Source organism: Rhinoraja longicauda, chromosome 1, assembly GCF_053455715.1.
Source record: "Rhinoraja longicauda isolate Sanriku21f chromosome 1, sRhiLon1.1, whole genome shotgun sequence".
In the NCBI taxonomy this organism is placed as follows: Eukaryota; Metazoa; Chordata; class Chondrichthyes; order Rajiformes; family Arhynchobatidae; genus Rhinoraja; species Rhinoraja longicauda.
In genome coordinates, this window is record NC_135953.1 from 119,736,789 (window position 1) to 119,756,539 (window position 19,751).

A 19,751-nucleotide genomic window follows, 5' to 3' on the forward strand; every position below is an offset into this window, starting at 1 on the left:
GGGAGAATAGATTACAGGGAAGATTAGAGGAGAAGGAGGTCGACTTGAGCAAACATAGACTTGATGGGCTGAATGGTCTCCTTCTACATCATAAAGATAAATGAAATAGAGGAAGAAAATGTATAAAACATGCAGCGGTCCAAGGCATGCATTAGCAAGTCTGATTACCGAAATTCCAATTAACTTGTCAATTTCTTCAACAAATAAATGATGCAGATTTATGATTTTTTTTTTAATTTCTGAAAGATGAAGCACTGCACAATACCTCCAACAGGTTACTGTAAACATCAACGTCTCTCCATGGCCCCCATCTCCACAGTAGATGAGCTGGCGGGCCAACAGTGAGAGCATTAGACTTTAGAGAGACAGTGCGGAGACAGGCCCTTCGTCCCACCGAGTCGGAGCCAACCGGCGATACACTAGCACTATCCTACATACTAGGAACAATTTGCTATTTGCAGAAGTCAATTAACCTACGAACCTGTACGTCTTTGGAGTATGGGAGGAAACCGGAGCACCTGGGGAAAGCCCACGCAGTCACATGGAGAGAGTACAAACTCCATACAAATAGCAGGTTCGAATCTGGGTCCCTGGCACTGTAATGCAGCAGCAGTACTGCTGCGCCACAGTGCCACCCATTCTAGAGATATAGCGTGGAAACAGGCATGTTCGGCCCACTGAAACAACGCCGACGAGTGATCACCCCGTACACCAGTGCTATCTTACACACCACGCATAATGTACAATTTACAGAAGCCAATTAACCTACAAACCTGTCTTTGGAATGTGGGAGTAAACCGGAACACCCTCAGCTTTACACAACAGTGGCTGGTATGTTCAGCACAGCCTCATTATTTTCAATCGGGTTGCAATTCTTCAACAAAGAGGAATGAGAATGAAAATGTTATTTGTCTCTTCCTCTATGTATCACTTTACATTTACATTTTTAATTACTTTGCAGGAGTTTGTATTTTAAATAAATGAAATGTTTACCTGAAGTACATTTTTAATGTATTTCTAAATTACTAATTCAATTGTTTTTGAATATATCTGATGACGAGAAACATTTTGGGACAATTATGAAGCACACTTAACCATAAGTGCACAGACGGCCTTCAGAACAGTCCGTTTGTGGGCCCACAAGCTCTGCCCCTGCAGTCTAGTTGCCACTGGCAGACCACTACTGCTCCACTAGTTGGCTGTGGCAGTCAGTACCTGGAGGACATTAGGAGCCACATGACAATTCTACAAAGACACAAGGAACTGCAAATGCTGGAATCTTAACTAAAACACAAATTGCTGGATGAACTTAGCAGGTCAGGCAGCATCTCTCGACAGAATGTAAAGCCAATGATTTGTGTTGGGACCCTTCTTCAGACTTAAATAGTATCTGTCCATTCACTCCTCAGAAGCTGCCTGACCCATTGAGTTACTCTAACATTTTGTGTTTTGGTCATGCATGGGTTAAGGTTATTATAAAATGTGGAAATGGACCATGATTACAAACAACCTGTACTGAGATAGCTCTCTAAATCAATTCCCAAAGCAATCACTGCTATCTGTGAAAAAGCACAAGGGTCATTTTGCAAGTTCTCACAAAACCATATACATGGTGCTACTTTAGACAAGAGTCCTTTTGTTGATAGGAAAATTGCAGCATATCTGATTTTGCTCACAATGCCAATTCCCTCCAGTGCTACCTTCTACTCACACAAGAAATGTTAATGGGCCCATGCATCATATAACTGTTGCTGCCAAAGAAAAATATGATTCATTTTGAGGCCCAAATTCAAAAGAAGTAGTTGGTGTATCTCAACAAAAAAATTAAAGAAACATCGATAAATAGGCAAAGCATAGAAGGATACGGTCCTAATGTGGGCAAATGGCATTAATCCTTGCAGGCAAAATGACTGTATGGACGTAGTGAGCAAACAATCCATTTCGAAGGTATTTATTCACAAAATGCTGGAGTAACAGCAGGTCAGGCAGCATCTCAGGTGAGAAGGAATGGGTGACGGGTGACGTCACCCATTCCTTCTCTCCTGAGATGCTGCCTGACCTGCTGAGTTATTCCAGCATTTTGTGAATAAATACCTTCGATTTGTACCAGCATCTGCAGTTATTTTCTTAAACACCCATTTCTATCAATGATGCTTTGCAAATGCACAGTGATGTTACTTGCTTACATACAGTCCAGTACAGCATTCCCATACCCAAGCACCTCCTCAATTAGCAAGTGTACAGAAATAGTCCACTGAGCCCGCATACAAGCGGCGCCATGGTTTGGCACCATTTTCAAAGTCCAATCCGTGCTCTAGTTCTGATGAGTGATGCCCGATCCAGGCAAGCTCCAGTCTGCCGCAGACCCCCAACCATCTCCTTCCTTGGACAAAACGTCCCTCTCCTCACTCGTCCACCCACGTGCACCCACACCCGGGGCACCTCCCGCAGCTGACCTTGAAGGCCACACCTCGATTGCCTCTCCTACGTGGTCCGTTATTGCGAGAATTTACTGTACTTTGGTTATTGACTATCATAGTGTAGTTTATTTAGAATAACTGTTTAGAATAACAAATAGAATCATATTTGCATTTGTTTTGTTGTTGTTGTATCCTAATGTACATGTAAAGCTGCAGCAAATATGAATTTTATGGTTCCAGTTCCTATCCAATGCATATGACAAATAAATACTCTTGACTCTTGACCCAAGATTTTCTGTAGCACTTGTGTTCAGTCTGCATGTCCAACCCTTAAGGGCCTGTCCCAGTTAGGCGATTTTAAGGCGACTGCCAGCAACTAGGCTGTCGCCGCACGTTTGCTGGGGTGTCGCGGACATGATTGTGAGTAGTTCCCAATGAGTCGTAGCAGATCGTGGAAAAATCAAACTGTTCGAAATTTTCGACGATCTGCTACGACTTTGACAGTTGCCGGCAGTCGCCTTAAAAATCGCATAACTGGGACAGGCCCTTTACTTTCCTCTCACCACTACTTTATTTCTCTGTCATACTCCATTTCTGACCTATCTGTCTGTGGCCTCCTTTACTGTTATAATGAGGCTCAACACAAGCTTGTGAAGCAGTTTGTCTCCTGTCTTCTGTGCACATTGCAGCCTTTAAAACTCAGTATCAAATTCTAGAACATCAGATCGCTTGCTTTCTCCGATGGCATCATAACTGGCCATTCCCATTATAAATCATCCATCCGTGATGCTGATTTAGTTTATTTCTCTCCATTGAAACAGACTGATTGAATTGATTGAAAGATTCAGCATGGAAACAGGCCCTTCCCATCGAGTCCATGCCGATCATCGATCATCCATTCACACTTGATATATCTTCTCCCACTTTTGCATCAGGGCAAAACTCACACTCGGGGCAACTTGCAGAGTCCAATTAACCTATAAACCCACACATCTTTTGGGTATGGGAGGAAATCAGAGCATCCAGAGGAAAAGCACACGTCCACATGAAGAATGTGCAAACTCCACGCAGACAGCATCTGAGATCATGATCGAAGCAGGGTTTCTGAGATTATGAGCTATCCACGCTACCGGCTGCACTGTTGTGTCACCCTGATCTGCTGTGCATGTCCTCCAGTTCCATATTTTGTAACTTTTCTATGTTTCAGTTCTCACTCTCTAACTTTGTAGCTTTTGTATTTCTTTGCTCAGGTCACTTAGTATCTTTTTTTCCTTTATTTGTAGTTTTTTTATTCCTTTCCATTCCTCACTACTTCCCCACTTTGCCCGTATGAGTACAGTTATACACAACCAAATGAATAAAAGGCAACAGTGGTAATGATTTGATATTTTTTCATTCGCTCACAGCTGCTCCACCCTAATATAAAGTGTAGGCACTACATGTAAACATGAGGCAATCTAAACAGAATGGTTCCATTTATAGGAAGTCTGATGATTGGTTGTGGTGGATCAGTATTGTACTAGCAGCTGGGAGCTGCTCCAGTGGAACATGCCTTTCCAATGACAAAGATCCATGGAACGGTACTAACATGTGTCCATCTGCCCTACAAAGCTGCATAGCAGAAAAATCAATAGCAGATTGGTTGCTTGAATTTTTCAAAAAAAGACACAAAAGGCCTCCATGACCTTCTGAAGACACATGAGACAATAAATCTGTGACCATGAGTTCCGGAATGCTTTGGGCAAGGTCAAGATGGCAAGTTTCCCACTTCCACAAGATCAGATGTTACGGTAATTCCTTTTAGCTGATGTGTAAGGACAAAGGAATTTCGTAAAACCTCATCTAGGCACTGTGGAATCTGTTGGAAATGCTTGACAGCTGTGAATTTTGGCTGCACTGCATCTGTGAGTGGATGAGACTTGGAAGTTATTGCAAAGGAATTAATATAAACCTTCTCTGCTCAGGCACTAACTAAACCTGCTTCTGAACAACAGCTATACCTGAAATGTTAACTTGATGGTTTGATCCAGAGATCCAAAATGACAGTTTTGTCTCATCTAGAATTGCAAAATCTGGATTAATTCAAAGTTGAAGGTTTGTTAAAGCTCTTGGTTCAATGACACAGTTACTTTTGATGTCTATAACAGTTGCTATATCCTTCAAATGGCACAAATGCTCAATACAGCTCAAATCTAGAATATTTATATGTGTGTGTTTTTGTTATTTCTGCTTTCAGATATGGCATCACTTTTAAAAGGAAGGTGGAACTTTCAGTATCCCAGATTTCTATATGATAATCCTAAAACATAAATTCCATATTCATGAGAATATGCAGGCAAATTATGGTCAAATCTTTCACAATTAAGGAACAAGGTTGAAAGTTGATTGCTTGGTACATTGTTTTGAAAGGAGTTTAGAATTTTGAAAGGAGTTTAGAATTTTAATTCACTTTTATGTTTATTAGTTTATTAAATTTGAAGTTGATCTAAAGAGGGAGGAATTAAAAAATTGTTGGTAACTGTAGTTTAATTTTTAATTGATGTGTGTATTGGCAACTTTTTGGCTACAGAAATACCTTGGTCTTAATGATAGAATCTAGAATATTTAGTCTGAAAAAGGGTCCCGACCCGAAACGTCACCCATCCTTTTTCTCCAGAGATGCTGCCTGACCCGTTGAGTTATTCCAGCATTTTGTGTCTATCTTCGGTATAAACCAGTATCTGCTGTTCTTTCCTACAAACTGGTCTTAATGATATTGGAATAGACTTTCCTGTCGACAACACAGTGTTTGCTGTGCAGTCGAAATACAATCTGGGGAGATGATCAGGAAACCTATAGAAATCAATGCAAAGACAATGTGTAGTTACTGTATTCTGCAAAAAAAAATTCTCGTCTGAGCTTGCTATTTCAACTCTGCCCAAAAGATGTGTGACGTTCAGGCAGTAAAGGTACAGATGTTTTGTAGGGGGCAAATTAAATTCTCCCCGATATTCACGTAACCTTTAAATGTTAAAAATAGAAGCAGCTATGCATTTGCTGGGTGCCCTTGAGTATCATGTAGCTGTTGAGTCTTGCACTTCTGCCCTCTACCCCAGTCCTGGGGGTAAACCATTGAATTACTTGGTTTTACAACTGGAGCTACGATATCACACTATACCTTGGCAAACTTAGTAATGCCACCACCAGGACATGTTCTTTGCAAAATATTAATGCCTTGAAGCTTAAATTATAGGAAAAAAATGGACACAACTATTGTATAGATTTGGAACATTTTGTGCTGTGAGATATTTTGAAATTACTTTCCCTTGAAGCGATTTTGACATATTTTCTGATCTTCGTGAAGAGGTTAAAAATATATGTTAAAAATACCAGATCTGAATGAATTATGGCCAATTTTGTGCAGAAAGTACCAAAGTCTACCGCACCAGGGGGGCCTGCAGATGTTGGAATCTATAGAGAATAAAGGAGAGCAGCTGGAAGAATTCATCAGGTCAAGCAGCATCCAGGGAGGGAAATGGACAGTCAATGTTTCAGGACAAGACCCTTCATCTGGACAGAAAGAGTAGAGAGGAATTAGCCAGTATAAGAGTGGAGGTCGGGTCGAGAGCTAACAAGCGAAAGAAGAATACAGGTTTAGTTTAGTCTGAAGAAGGGTCTCGACCCGAAACGTCACCTATTCCTTCTCTCCCGAGATGCTGCCCGACCTGCTGAGTTACTCCAGCATTTTGTGAATAAACAGGTTTAGTTTAGTTTAGTTTAGTTTAAAGATACAGCGTGGAAGCCCTTCGGCCCACTGAGTACGCAGCAACGAGCGATCCCCGCACATTAACACTATCCTACACACACTAGGGACAATTTACACTTATACCAAGCCAATTAACAATACAAATTTGAGATTGTCAAATGCATCAAATTAGTTTATTCATTAAATGCTTGGAGTGTGGGAGGAAATCAAAGATCTCGGAGAAAACCAATGTGGTCACGGGGAGAACGCACAAACTCCGTACAGACAGCACCCAAAGTCAGGATCGAACCCAGGTCTCCGGTCCTGCAAGCGCTGTACGGCAGCAACTCTACCACAGCGCCACCGTGCTGCCCAAGGAGAGGAGGGATTGATAAGCATCTAACAGCCAGGTGGAGGAGAGAAGGATGCAGATAGCAATAGAGGCTGGGAGCTGAAGCTCCCAAAAGCTACAGAGTCTGGAATCTGTAAAGAAAAAAATACATTGGATGGAACTGAAAAAGATGGGATGGGATGGGAAAAGATAGGAATAACAGAGGGAAGGAGGAGTGAGCAGTCAGGGATAAGGGAATCCAGTGGGATGAGTGTGTGGGGGAGAGGGGAAATGAAACAGGGTGAAAGAAGGTTGTAGCGGGATTAGCTGGAAAGAAAAGGATGTGTAAGATGATTAGGGTAGATAGGATGAGAGGGAAAGGGGCAGACAGGGTGCAGATTACCTGAAAGTGGAGAATCCAATACTCATGCCGTTGGGTTGTAGACTGCCCAATATAGCATTGGGTTATACATAATAGGGGGCGTGGCTGTGTTCTGCAGCTGCGGCTCACCGGCAGTCTCTCTGTCTTTTTTTTGTTTTTTGTCTATTGTCATCGTTTAATGTACATTTTGTTCTATTTTTAACTCTGTGTATGTGGGGGGGTGGTGGGGGGGTTGGGGGAAACCTTTTTTTCTAATCTCTTCCTCAACGGAGATGCGACCTTTACCGTGTCGTATCTCCGTTCGCGCTACGGCCTAACATCGTGGAGTCGGCGGCCTCCAGCTGGGATCGACCTTGAAGACTCCGGTCGCAGGGCCTGGACTTACCATCTCGGAGGCTTCGGCCGTGGGCCCTGCAGACCGCAACATCGGGAGTTTGCAGGTCCCTGGCTGGCGACCGGTTTTTGGGAGCTCCAGCCGTAGCAGCTTCGACCGCCCCGAAGCGCGAGGTACGATCGACCCGCTCACAGGCCCTTCATCACCCTGCGTGGCTCGGCCGCAGCACTTTCCATCGCCCGGTGGGGGCTCAGGACTTTCATCGGCCTGCTCGGCTCGGCCCTGGGACTTTCCATCGCCCGGTGGGGGCTCAGGACTTTCATCGGCCTGCTTGGCTCGGCCCTGGGACTTTCCATCGCCCGGTGGGGGCTTCAAAAAGTTGGGAGCCTCGATCACCTCATGATAATCCATCCTAAACTAAATTATTATTATTATTATTATTATTATGAAGTGCTGTTCCTTTTGTTTAGCCTCAGGCAATGGAGGAGGTCATGGACAGACAGGTTGGTGTACGAATGGGAAGGAAAATTAAAATGATTGGCAATTGGGAGATCCATATAACCACAGGCAACAGAATATCCATGCACTGTCAGTGGATGAAGGCTCCTGACCCAACATGTCGACTGTTCATTTCCCTCCTCAGATGCTGCCTGACTTGCTGAGTTCTTCCAGCTGGTCTGCTTTTGCGCTACCAAATGCTACTGTTGTTTAGTTCCATTCTCAAGATTCCAAACACTCCACAAATGGATTGACCCCCAGAACACATTCTTGGAGTTGAATGTCAACTTTGACTTGGCTGTAGGACTCTTCATATTCTGTAGAAAGATTGAGGGTCACAGATGGCTGGATTCTCTCCCATTGTTTCATACTAACACTAATGCGAAGCTGCTGTATAAACCTAATGTTCCTGAAACAGATTACTCAGTCTTTTGACTCATTGTTGTTAAAGCCAGCCAAAGCAATGACCAGCCTTGATCGATTTTATTAACTATGATGTCATTAGGTCAGTCTGAGATTGTCAAATGCATCAAATTAATTACGTTTTTATTATTTTTAATAGTTTAAACCTTACGTCATCATCAACGTTGTCATCAACTCCAAAGATGTACAGGTTTGTAGGTTAATTGGCTTGGTATAAATGTAAATTGTCCCTAGTGTGTGTTGGGTAGTGTTAATGTGCGGCAATCGCTGGTCGGTGCAGGCCTGTTTGCGCGCTGTATCTCTAAACTAAACTAAACTAAAAACTAAAGTAATATTTTTTTTCTTTCATGGAGCTTTGCAGGACAGAGAGGTTTTCCTGAGGCAGATGTTATGCTATAAAAGGGAAAGTAGCAATGAGGAAGCTCGAGGCATCATGACTGCTGTGAGGGAAATGTTCTAAGTACTCGAAGACCTACAGGAACCACAACCATCTGCTTCAAAATGCCTGTGACTGCTATTCCCAATTCCAATGCTACAAGCTCCCAATACTAATGACATCGGGAATAGCTACACCCACACAGAGTGCTCTTGTTGTTTTCCATTTACAGAAAGAGGAACCTGGAAAATAGCAGACATTGGCAACTCAGAAAGAGGCCACCACCAAAAGGCCACTGATTCTTAATTCCCCTAATGTCGGTACAGAACACAGGATTGTGACTAGATGTTAGTCCCATGTATCTAAGTGATAATTAAAGTACGATAGTTTTTTTCTGACGGAAAGCAATCCGGTCGCAAGCCTTCCATTTTTTTAAAGTTTAGAGATACAGCGCAGAAACAGAGCCAGGCCGACCAGCAACCCCAATGCATTAGCACTATCCTACACACACTAAGGACAATTTACTATATTTACCTAAGCCTATTAACCTACAAACCTGTGGGTCTTTGGAGCGTGGGAGGACACCGGAGCACCCGGGAAAACTCATGCGGTTACAGGGTGTGCGTACGAAATCCATACAGGGTTGAACCCGGGTCTCTGGCACAGTAAGGCAGCAACTCTGCCACTGACCTATTGTGCTCCCCCTGTACATTTGTAGATTTGGAACACTTGCTGACCATAAAGTGCGCCTTAAAAATCCAATTCGCTCTGTTTAAAGGAGGTGTGAGTGAACACATTTGTTTTACCACTTGTGGTTCAGCAAAAAAACAGAAGGGCTTTTCCTGGCTGTGAAGATGGACTTTTAAATAGGAGCTCTGGAAGTAGCAATACGCACAAAATGTCAACGGTCCCCATTTGTTCAGCATCATCTAACTTTGCATTATCTCATTCATTGCTTGCAGCGGCAAACTTCTCGCACCATTATTTGTTACATCCGTTTCTCTCACCATTCATGAAATCCAATTCCACACCCCATTCTGTAATCCCCATTCTCAACAACCTCCTCATTTTCCTAAGATTGATTAGTACTTTAGAATTAAGAAAGAGTGTTTGTCTGAGTTTCTATATTTAAATGTGTCTTATTACTTGTGTTGATAGGTACACACTTGTGATGTTGTCTGAAGACAGTTCATAACTCGGTTATGTTGTCCCAGGTAGTTTAATTGCCTATGGCATTCAATTTTTTGGCTTTGAATGTGGAAAGCAGTATACCAATACCAGTCACCATGTACCAACATTGTAATGCTAATCTGTATAATCCTGGAAATCTATTTTACATAACGTCTATTCTCAAACATTAAACTGTGAGTTTTCTGGTTATTCTGGCACAAATATTTCTTGGAGTATGGAATATGGAATTACTACAATAATCAGGTTACATATTCATCGTGATCAAGAATAGGGGCCTCAATACAGTCAGATTATAATGAACAAAACTGGTTACTGACTTCAGGAAATGGGGTGGCATACGTGGCGCAGTCAGTGGTAATGATGGAAAAGTGTAGATGGCCAAGAGCTTCAAGTTCCTAGGCATAAACGTTACCAACAATTTGTCTTGGCCTAACCATGTTGTAGCTCTCACCAAGAAAGCTAATACACCAACGCCTCTACTTCCTCAGAAGACTAAGGAAGATTGACAGGTCACTAACAACTCTTGCCAACGTCTACAAGTGCACTTTAGTAAATATCCTAACATGCTATTTGGAATGCATCATGCTTGGTTTGACAACAGATCTGCCAAACCCACAGGGAACTTCAGAGAGTTATGGATGTTGCCCAGTCCAGCAAACAAACCGCTCCTCCATCGACTCCCACTGAAAGCAGCCAAAGCAATCAAGGACCATTTCCACTCCAGTCATTCCACTTCTTCCATCTCCCGTCGGGCAGAAGATACAGAGATTGAAAGCTCGTACAACCAGATTCAGGAACAGCTTCTTCCCCGCTGTTATCAAACAACTGCACAGTCCTTTCAAAAGCTAAGGTTGTAGTCCTGATCTCTCAAACTACCTCAATGTGGCCCTTACATGCTATTTTTATAAGCACCATCTCTGTCGCTGACACACTGTAGCACTATATTCTGCACCTAATATTTTTCTCGTTTATTTACCTGTTCCACTTGTGATGGTTTGATTGTACCCATGCTTAGTCTGATTTGACTGGATAGCACACAAACAAAGTTTTTCCCAATATCTCAGTACAAATTACAATAATGAGTCAACACCTATACCAAATGAACTTGACTGATTTTTACAGGAGGCTTGGATGAAAATCAGGCACAATTGGATGTATCGTATTTGGTATTTTTAGCTGGATATAAATGATAACCACCTGTCCTGTTCATTTTCACTTAATATCTCTTATTCTCCTTCCAAAGAAGTAGCAGAGAATTTTCCACAAGACACAACACTACCACAGTATTTGAAAAATAAGTTGGCCAGCAAGACAATAATTAATTTGAGGATCTTTTATAGGTATTTATATACTGTGATGAAACATCCTGATTCTCTACTGTTCTGTGCTCAAAAATAGCAATGAAGCACAGGGCAGTACAGTAACGCAGCTGATAGAGCTGTCAGGGTATCAGGTTCGATCCTGACCTCAGGTGCTGTCTGTGTGACGTATTCACATTCTTCCTGTGACCATGTGGGTTTTCTCCGGGTGCTCCATTTCCTCTCACATCACAAAGATGTGCTTGTTTTGTAGGTTAATTGGCATCTGTAAAATTCCCCCTAATATGTAGGGAGTGGGATAGCATACTCAGTAGGCCGAAGGGCCTGCTTCCAATCTGTATCTCTAAGGGGATAAAGAATAAAATTAAGTATTTTCTCCACATATTTCATGTAAATTCAAGGAAGAAAACATGGTGGCCTAAAAACAAAGACTTGCGTCAACATTTCAGGTTGTGTCATTTTATTGGAAAGTTTATGTCCAGCATTGTTTTTCAAAATTCTCTCCTCAGAAGCAGTGAAAGGGGACCCACTCCATGGGCCCCAGTCCTCAGATTCCAAGCTGGTCTGGCTGGAGTTTGGAGTTTTGTCATTCGGGACAGGCCAATATCCACCTCAGACACTATCCAGCACTGAATCGAAGGAGCCAAGTCATGACAACTCTTCCCTGTTGCTACTAAACCACGTGCTTTACCAAAAAGTAAGTCTGAGTCCCATTTTCCACCCAATGTCCCAAACAATCCAGTGCCTAATATTCCACCATCCTCTCCTAAATGACGGCCTATATTTTGAACTTGTGCTGGAACAAGCTTTCCTTCTGCTCCTCATTGATTAGTACAAGTGTCAGAGGTTTTGGGTTGAAGGCAGGAGAATGGGGTTAGGAGGGAGACATATATCAGCCGTGATTGAATGGCAGAGTAGACTTGATGGGCTGAATGGCCCAAGTCTACTCCTACTCCTTGTAACCTTATCAATGTATACTATGTGTAGAAGTATACCTGTCTTTCTGCATTCTACATTATTGGCTCTGTCTCATTTACAGAAAGAAAGTGGCATAGGATTTGGAATGTTATGAATATGAGCATAACTTTCACATGATGTCCTTAAGAAAACACAGACAGATCTGCTATGTGCCATCTGTGGCTGCTCCTGCCTGCAGCCACTTTCAAAACAAGTTTTGTTTTCATCTGAATGTCATTTTTTTGTCTTGCATCATGTGGCTAAGTACAGCAATGGAAAAGTTTTGATTTCCACTAATTGATGTTTCTCCAGGCGTTACGGGGAAATAATTCACAGGAGCCACAGAGGCTTTCATGAGACAAAGTCGAGTGAACTACTAAAGTTTAGGATGGATTATCATGAGCACATATCCAGCTGAATCTGATTTGCTGCTTTCATCCCACCACAAAGATACTAAAAATAAAGCAAAGAATTTTTGTTTTGATAATCCTTTCCATTATGTGATCTTGTACTCTGTGTCACGCAAGTAACAGATAATTCATGAATGTGGGTTAGACCAGGGAATGCAACGATTAGATGAAATGTCACTCAGACAGGAAATGTCACATTAATAAGATCAAATCTGTACAACTATTCACTTTTCTTTGAATCGGTTTACCAGCCTTTAAAAGCCAAAAATAAAAGAAAGGATTGGAATTGTTTAATGTAAACAAGGGGAAAAGGACCCACATCCAATTTTGTACACAAAAATCAGCAAAATACAATGAAGAAACTTTTGTCCAGTGTAACTGAAACTGGAAATTTTAGTCTGAACGTCTAATATTTCAAAAATAAATTTTAATTTATGCCAATTTATTTCTCAACATTTTGCATGAATACTCAATAAAGATTGCTGTTCTACACTTCTGTCATTCCGGCACAGCTCAACTCTGACCAGCTCAATAATGACACAGATTATACGTCACAGGAGCGGCCGAAGGATGGCTCCATGTCACAAATCACCACGCAGACTTGCAGGAGCTTAGGCAAACAGATCAGAAACCAGGAGTTTGAAGAAGCACCATCTGTCCATTTCCTCCACAGTTGAGGCATGACTTGAGTTTAGTATAGTTTAGAGAGACACAGTGCGGAAACAGGCCCATCGGCCCTCGGGGTCCGTGCTGACCAGTAATCCCCGCACATTAACACTATCCTACACACTCTAGGGACAATATTTTTACATTTACCAAGCCAATTAACTTACATACCTATATGTCTTTGGTGTGGGTGGAAACCAAAAATCTCTGAGAAAATCCACACGTTCTCCGTACAAACTCCGTACAGGCAGTACCAATAGTCGGGATCGAACCCGGGTCTCCGGCACTGCAAGCGCTGTAAGGCAGTAATTCTACCGCTGCGCCACCATGCCACCCAACATTTTGTGTTTTGCTCAGGATTCCAGCATCTGCTGAATCTTATTTCTTTAGAAAACAAACCAGCTTGCTGCAGAGCATGATAGCCTTTTCTGTCTGCTGGATTTGGCTTGGATTTCAATTCCACAGAAATTCAAGTAGTATTTCCTGGCAATAGTCTTCATTTAATCATCTCCTGTGTTGCAGCAAATAATCCAGTATTTGCTTTCAATAACAAGGTGATAATAGATATGGACCATCTAATTGGTTTATTTGATTTAACTGTAGTTTAATTCTCCTGCCCAACAAACGGGTATACTTTCCATAAAGGGAGTGCAACAACAATTCAACATCATAATTTGGCAAAACGGGATCTAAATGAAATTAACAAGATTATTTCAAAGCTAGAGAGACTGGCTATCAGGAAGGTCTGATCCCTTGCTGGGGTGACTCACAAAGTAGTGACAGTCTCAGTTAACATAAGATTAAGGAATGAGATAGAAGACAAGGGTGATGAAACTTTGGAATCCACAATGGGCTGTAAAGGGCCAAATTGCTAAATATTTTTTTAGAAGGCAATTTCTAGGAACAAGAAACATCATGGGGTATGGTAAAAAGACATGTGCTGGAATAACTCAGCAGGTCACACAGCATCAATGCAAGGAATGGTTATGAGCTGGATAATCTGATATTATTCTATTGTAGGGTAGATCAAATTTGAAAGGCAGAATAGCCTGCTCCTGGAGGTACGAGACTGCAGATTCTGCAGACTGGAGCAAAAAACAAACTGCTGCAAACCAAGGGTAGAGCAGCATCTGCAGAAACAATAGGATAATCAACATTTCCGGTCAAGACTCTGTATCAGGATAGCTGTATAGATTTGATGCAGGTTCTTGACCCGAAACATTGAATGTCCCTTTACCTCTATGAAATCTGCTCAACCTGCTGAGTTCCTACAGCATTGTGTTTTTCAGTCCTCCTCCTGCTTTCCATATTTCTGTCACAAACATTAATTAATGCATTTATCATTACTAACATACAGACCATTGAGTTACCCTTTCTCTTCAGAAAGATACCAGCGTGTTAATGGGCAGCACAAAAGGCAATGTGTTTGCAATCTATGGAGTGTGGCATCATGGGAACCAACTCTCCCTTAATGTTGTTTAATCCATACTGCCATTCAATGCCTGTCAATGGTGATTGCCTGACAATTATAAATTCAGAACAACTTTTGCTAATGATAAATGCCTACTTAGAGAGAGATAGAGCTTAGTCACTGAGACATATAGCATGGAATCAGGGCCTTCACCCCAACTCGCCCATGCCCACCAAGATGTCCCATCTATTTGTCTTCATTTGGCCCATATCCCTGTAAACATTTCTTAACCATGTATCTGTCCAAGTGTCTTTTAAATGCTGTTATAGTACCTGGATTAACTACCTCTACATTTGAAAATTAATTTAATTTGGATCTCCCATAATCATCCAGAAGTAGAGATATTCATGCAAAAACAAGATGGATTCAAACCTCAATCCCTGAGATAAAGATCAAGCACTGGAATTTTATTTGTGTTCCATTTGATTTTTAAGTGCACATTTGTAATTTGTCGCACTCTATCAATTGCCAATCCCAAGTGCAATCAGATAGCAGATATCTTGTTTAATGGAAATTTAGTTCAGGCACTTTCACGGCATGACAGGCATGCACACAAAGCATTTACAGCACACATGGGTAACGTTCGTGCTCAGTTGGAGGTTCTGTGAAAATGAATCAGAGTAGTGTAACTGACACACAGATAGGTCACAAAAAAGAAAACAGGTATTAGCAGGGATATGCTTGGTGCCCTCACTGTTTCAAGAAATGACCAAATGCTTGCTTGATATTTTTCTTTACATAGGGCGGGTGTCGAGCATCTGTTTATATCAAAGAGCTGTACCTCGATTGCTGCCCATCAAGATATATCATCTTCACTTCACAAATACATCAAGATAAATGCAAGGAGCAACTCCACCATTACACAGTATATTGTCTTTCTTGGCACTTGACTCCATCAATCAAAAGGACTGGATAATTCATCTCAAATTTGGCAGCCCTCAGAACCTTTTCTTCATCTGCTACAAGATGGCATGCAAGCTATGATTCAAACCAACACATCCGTGTGCACACTGGGGTCAAGAAGACCATGTCAATGCTCCAAAATGCTGTAATGTTACATGCAATGTAGCATCTCGCATTCAACAAGCTTCACAGAGGGATGGAGACGCAGAAAACTGCAGCTGCTGGGATCTAGAGCAAAAAAAACTAAGTGCCGGAGCAACTCAATGGGTCAGGCAGCATCCCTAGAGGGCAATGGGCAGATGAAGTCCAGATGAAATGTCTCAAAATGTCAACTGTACATTTCCCTCCGCAGAGGCAGAGTTCCCTTTAGCAGTTTGTTTTCTTTGCTCCAAGTTCCGTTGTGAAGTGGAACTAACTTAAAGGTTGAACTGGTACACATCCATCCTGCTACATCTCCATTCCAGAAACATGGTCACTCCAATTACAGTTACTGAGCTGCAGTACATGGACAACACTTGGGTATGTGCACACTCAGAGATCTCACTCGCTGAGGCATTTAGAGAATGGAACTCCAATGTAGCATCCACCAAACAAAGCTCTTATGCTAACTGGCCTGCACTGCAATTTTTACAAATGATGATGAAAATTTGCTACCTTATTTCAAAGTCAAATATCTATGAGTGGAAGGCATATTTGCAGTGGATGGTGTTAGTGTATGCCTGCTGCTGATGCCCATGGTAGTGGTAATAGGGTTGGGGAAGTGCTGCCATAGAAGGGATGGAGAGTTGGTTCTGCCCCTCTTGTGGACTGTAAGTAATGCCGCCATGCTGCACTGGTGGTGGAGCTAGTGAATATTTGGGGTGGTAGATGGGATCCTTCCATAGTCCCTGCTTTAATGAGGGTAGTGTAGATGGAGGTGCACTCATCAAAGCAACTGGTGAACATGTTACCAAGTTCCCAACCTGCAGAATGCAGGTGATGCAAAGCCTTTGAGGAATCAGGATGGGAGTCTTTCATCAGTTTCTGCCTCCTCGGTGGTTGAATGACTGTTTGAGTTAAGCTTCTGTCCAGTGCATTGTTATTCAATTGAGAAGAGTAAATCAAATCCTAGAACCCTCTGGCTGGGGCTTGGTAGGATTCGCCAAAAGTTACTTTTCCTGGCAGAAATGGTTGAGTTGAGTTGAGTTGAGTTTAGTTTATTGTCACATTTACTGAGGTACAATGAAAAGCTTTTGTTGCATGCTAACCAGTCAGTGGAAAGACAATACATGATTATAATCGAGCCATCCACAGTGTACAGATACATGATAAAGGGAATATCGTGTGTCCATTTAATAGGGTCTCCAGAATAATTAGGATATTGAGAGAGCCCGAAGCCGAGGCTCAGCTACCCACAGAGGCAGGAAGAAGAATGTGAGTTAGCACTCAGTCCAGAAGGTGTCTTCAGGAAGCCTGTAACTTGTGATCACTTACTTGAGGATCCGTTACTTCAGTGGCTGAGATGTTCAAGGAGATGATGACTGAGATTTACCACAAGACACAAGCAGAGCTCTGAAACTCCAGACATGGATAGGAAATGGATTGGAAAGAATTTGAGGGATATGAGCCAAATGCAGGCAAGTGGAACTAGTGCAGATGGGGCATCTTGGTCAGCGTTGGCAAGTTGGGCCAAAGGAGCTATTTCCATACTGTATGACTCTATGACTTGGCCCCGGAACATACTGCTTGCAACACTGTTCCTTGATATTTTTCCTCTGATTTTTTCCTGCCTTGGAGTTAAGGAGGGCACAGATCGGATTCAAAGGTTAACCCATATGAGTGAGAACAATAGGAGACGGCCAGGTGACAGACAACAACAAGGAGATAGTTGAAGTTGCAGCAATGATGTTATAAATGCTGCCATAATAAAAAGGAGGCTCATGTTCCATTGAAACAATGTTACTCAACCAGGGTGGGGGTCTTACAAATCTGCTAAAGGAAGAGTTCTGAAGTGTTTGTGATGTCCGCATAGCTCCTTTAGATAATAGTAATTTAAATAAAGCTATGATCCCAGAGGTGTAACCTTGTCTACCAGAAGCCCAAGCTTCAATTCTAACATTGATGGCTTCTGCTTGGGCTGTAATAGGAGCTGAGAGCACAGCCATCAGACACCAATGGCAGGGCCATCATTGCTGAATTAATACTGGCCACCATACGTATCCTGGAATGATTGGGCTGGAGGCTTCAAGGAAAGTCTTGTGCAGGTTTATCACCTCATGCTCCATGGCATTTGGTTCACGCTGTCAAGCAGGGTTGCCTGTGCGCCAAACATTTCATTCCACACTTTCATCTGATCTTTGCAAATGAGTGCCTCAGTGAAGCCCTTGCCTGTCCTTCCATGCCTAAATTGTCCTTCCCTGCAGCCCTGGGTGCTGGCTACATATGCACAACTTACTTCCAAGTTAGAGGATTATTAGGTGTGAATATTAAATGTTGGCAACCGTGATTGGCACTGAGATATTCAGGATCCAGTTTAATCCTGAATATTTCAAATACCTTATCCACAACCATGGTATGCCAAGTGCCAGTATCAAAGTTGATGTCTACATATCTAGTGATGGCCTGTCTTCGTTACTGATGCCTTGTTCAGCTGCCAAAACCTTTATCTGAAATAGGAAAGGTGAGGGGAGGGGGAAAATTAAGCATGGTAACTGAACAACAGTGGGCATCGTAAATTGTTGCATTATGAAAGAATTATGAGTATTCCCCAGATATTGATTATTGACCGTGAGTATCTTAGTTCCATGGTTGCAGATGAGTGGTTTATAGCAGTACATCAATATGCCTGGCAGTTCCTGAATATCTCAGGGTTTTGGTATGAGGCCCTCAATGCAAATGTGGGTGCATTCAGTTGCCCCTTGTAGCATTGGGCAACTTGCTTCCCTGTGAACCCCCATGTTCAATGTTCCTGCTGTTCTTCATCAAAGGACATGAACTCAACTCTACTTGAGCAAGAAACTTCAGTATCTGTGCAGTTCTCTTTAATTATTTGCAAAGGATGTGGGCATTGCTTGCAAGGCCAGGCTTTAATTTTCATAGCTAATAATCCTCTAAAGCTAGTTGAAGACAAGTAGAAGTTTACTTAGAGTTGATGTGCCCGGAGTTATGTATGACTGATTTTTTTCACAGAAGGTCACATGAAATGACCAGGTAGTACAACTGATTTCTTCTCAGAAGGTCACATGAAATCTATGGCATTTTTAATAGAAATTTGATACATAATCAGTCACCATTTGTGCCACAAGGTTTTTTTATTCCAGACTTATACAATTATTTGAATTGAAGTGCTCCAAATGTTAAATTAATGCAGGACAAATGTTCGTAGAGGCCTGTTATTCCAACCCTTCTTCCGTTTCTCCTCTTGGCAGGTTTTCCCATTCCACTTCTCCTTCTTTCTGTCACTCTAAAGGAGATGCAGCCCCCAAAATCCTCCATTAACTGAATAAAACTGATACAGACTCAACTAAAACTTTGCCTTAGCGAAAACACTCTTACAGCTTTTGAAATTCCAGTGCACAGTAACAACAGAATGAAACAGCTGGTAGAGCTGCTGGCTCACAGCCCAAGAGACCCGGGTTCAATCCTGACCCTCAGGTGCTGTGTGGAGTTTGTGTGTTCTCCCTGTGACTGCGTGGGTTTCCTTCAGGTACTACGGTTCCCTCCCTCATCCCAAAAGTGGGTTTGTAGGTTAATTGGCCTCTGTAAAATTGCCACTAATGTGTAGGGAATAGATGAGAAACATTCATGGGATAACGTAGAACTAGTCAGAATGGGTAAACAATGGTCAGCGTGGACTCGATGGGCCAAAGAGCTTGTTTCCATGCTGTATCTCAAAACGAAATGCATAAAACCTCGCAAAAACAACTTTCCTTCCAGTCAGCCAGCAACAATCCTGTAAGTCCTCAAGAAACATTTTAACATTGCATTTGGTGATGTTCCTCCTGCTGATAGATGCCAGGTTCCTCACACTCACTTAAAACAAAGCTGGATCATTGCAGGCTGTGTTGACAATAACTCAGCATTGCACAAGGACTGATAGCATAATCTGTCTACCTTGCATACTTCCAGAGTGCAGGAGTGATGTACGTCATAACATGCCAAACAATTTGACAAGTAGAGCAAAAGAAAAAGTGCTGATAGAACTCAGCAGTAAAGCAGAATCTGTGTGTGGTGATGGAGGGGGGGGGTGGAGTGGGAGGAGGGGGTAGGGTGAGAGGGTGAGAGGATGAGGGGAAGGAATTATTAACATTTCTGATTGAGACCCTGCATCAGTCAGTATCTGTGCTCTTTTTAGAATCCAATTTGTC

General features: G+C 42.3%; 1 long non-coding RNA gene across 1 annotated transcript in view; it reads right to left on the reverse strand.

Moving 5' to 3' along the window:
* Positions 1 to 18,732: 18,732 nt before the first annotated feature.
* LOC144600441 (uncharacterized) overlaps positions 18,733 to 19,751 on the reverse strand; it is a 71,434-nt gene continuing 70,415 nt past the window's right edge. The window contains exon 3 of the long non-coding RNA XR_013548139.1: positions 18,733 to 18,847. This is a non-coding gene — a long non-coding RNA (uncharacterized LOC144600441). The remainder of the gene's footprint in view (positions 18,848 to 19,751) is intronic.